Source organism: Capsicum annuum, unplaced genomic scaffold (assembly GCF_002878395.1).
Source record: "Capsicum annuum cultivar UCD-10X-F1 unplaced genomic scaffold, UCD10Xv1.1 ctg48314, whole genome shotgun sequence".
NCBI classification, from domain to species: Eukaryota; Viridiplantae; Streptophyta; class Magnoliopsida; order Solanales; family Solanaceae; genus Capsicum; species Capsicum annuum.
Window position 1 is genome coordinate 1 of NW_025856012.1, and position 2,253 is coordinate 2,253.

Below are 2,253 nucleotides of genomic sequence, written 5' to 3' on the forward strand. Positions count from 1 at the left end.
TGCAAGTTAAAGATGGACTTTACATTTCAGCTAATAAAATAGTCACACTTCTCTAACTACTTTGGACTAATCACTTGCAACATACCAATATTTTTGATGTAACTGTTCAACATCAGAATTTCTTAAAGCTTGGAACACGTGACAACTAATTAGAACTTCAGTTACTAATGTATGGAGTATGTTCAATTGCACGTAACGATGATCAGTAGAATACGTCTGAAAAGTTACTTAATCAATACATAAGATGACCCAACATTAAGGATAACCATATCAAATGAAGAAATAAACCAATCAATACCTAATTAATTGAACCAGTTGACTAATATTACGTCAGTCAGCACAATTTTAAGCTACACAAAGTAATTGTTATACTGTAAAGCCAGACATAAGTTAGCTTATCCAGATTTATAATCAAGTTAAAACATGCGTATCATGGAATCCAAAATTCTGAACAAATCCAAAGAAAACTTACACATTTTGACTTTCGTCCGACAAAATTCAAGCAAGACTATATCTAACACCTCACAACGGGAGTCTTTAACTCAGGATAATAAAACGAACGAGGAAAGGTAGCAATTTGATGATATACGAGGATTTAACCAGTCAACATATTAACATGAAAAATTGTATTCAAAGAAACCAAACGTGGAATGGCCAATGATTCAATAAACAACATAACGATCAATACAATTTAATCCTACACCCGACGAGGCCTCCTACAGCTACTCCCTGCACAGAATAACATCAAAAAACTTATTTATAACTACAGAAGATCGAGATGAAGCATAAAATATCGAAACTTGAACGGAAAAAGGATATGACCTATTAGGGAGCAGCAAAAAGGGACTCGAACTTTGATGGAATCTCGATTACCACTGGAGGACCTTTCCGTGACTTCTAAAACTCCGAACAGTCGTCGAGTCTTCTTAAACGACATAATTTATACTACAAAAGCTATTTTTTCCTTTTTCGAAAGTTTTTCGAACCTCTTCTGAAAGAAATTTTTCCAACCTAAGTTTTCTCAACCCCTTCCTTACAGAGAACCAATGGTTTCCTATATAGAAAGCCAAATTAGGGGTATTTTGGGAAGCTCAACAAACAATGGAATCCCCTCAAGACAAGGAATTCCCTTCCCAAAACGTACCAAATCCATTTCTAATTTCAAAAGCTAACCAATAGAAAATAGAGGAAGGAGAATAATCTTTCAAAGCTAATGAAAATCCCCCATCCATGTACGAATTCGTACCATAGCACCCGAGATTTTCGGGATTTGAATGTTGGGGTGAGCCAAATCACCCACTTGTAGAAGCTTTCTCGAATTTCCGTACCAAACACACGCCATCTAGGCGGTTCGAAGTCGGGTCGACATTGGGAACCTGGTTTAAGCCGAATTTTGGGTTGAGGATGGGTTGGTTTCGCTGGATCGGGTTGTTGGAGACGGGTCGGGTCGCGAAGTTGATGAAGTTATCATGGTGTTTACTGAAGGTGGGTTCTGTTTGTTGTTGTGTAGAATGGTTTAAGGGAGAAAGGAATCTCATGGGCCGGATCGGTTTAAAAAGGTTTGGCCTACTGGTGGGTGTAAATTGAAATTAGGCTGAAATTGAATTGTTTTATTTGGGCTGGTGTAGTTTTAAATGTTGTGCCGGGTAGTTAATTAGTCAATTGGGTAGAAGAGTTTTGGGAATTAAGATTGAACTACAATTTAAATGACTTATTTAAATTCTAATCAAATTGAATATCGATTGGTCAATTGTATTACAATTGGGTCCAATTTGATTTCAATTGAGGTCATATTTAATTAGTTTGCTTAATTGAATCACAATCCGATATGAATTAAGTAACAAATTAACCTCAAATTTCTTGATTTGATAAAAATCAAACAAATATTCCTCCAAATAAAATATTTCGAGAACAAATCATATTTAAAAATCATATTTATGTAAAACTAGGGATGAATGAATGAGCTCATAGGCTCAACTAAACTTCAATTGAGACTTTGCAATTGACGTTTGTATTGTGTTCATCCCAATCCGGGTCGTCGATTGATCACTCTTAGTTGAAATGGGCTCTCATTAACTTAATGTTAGGATTAATATTACCTAAATTGATTTAGGTGGAACTAGGGATGAATGAATGAGCTCATAGGGTCAACTACAACTTCAATTGAGTATTTACAATTGACGTTGGTATTACGTTCATCCTGATGCGGGTCATCGATCGATCACTCTGAGTTGAAATGAGCTCTCATTAATT

General features: G+C 35.7%; 1 long non-coding RNA gene across 1 annotated transcript; it reads right to left on the bottom strand.

Moving 5' to 3' along the window:
• Window positions 1–594: 594 nt before the first annotated feature.
• Window positions 595–1,554, bottom strand: LOC124892540. Its single transcript, XR_007050309.1, has 2 exons — window positions 823–1,554; window positions 595–729 (listed from the first exon to the last, which is right to left on the bottom strand). It is a non-coding gene; the product is annotated as an uncharacterized LOC124892540 (long non-coding RNA).
• Between the last annotated feature and the right edge of the window lie 699 nt (window positions 1,555–2,253).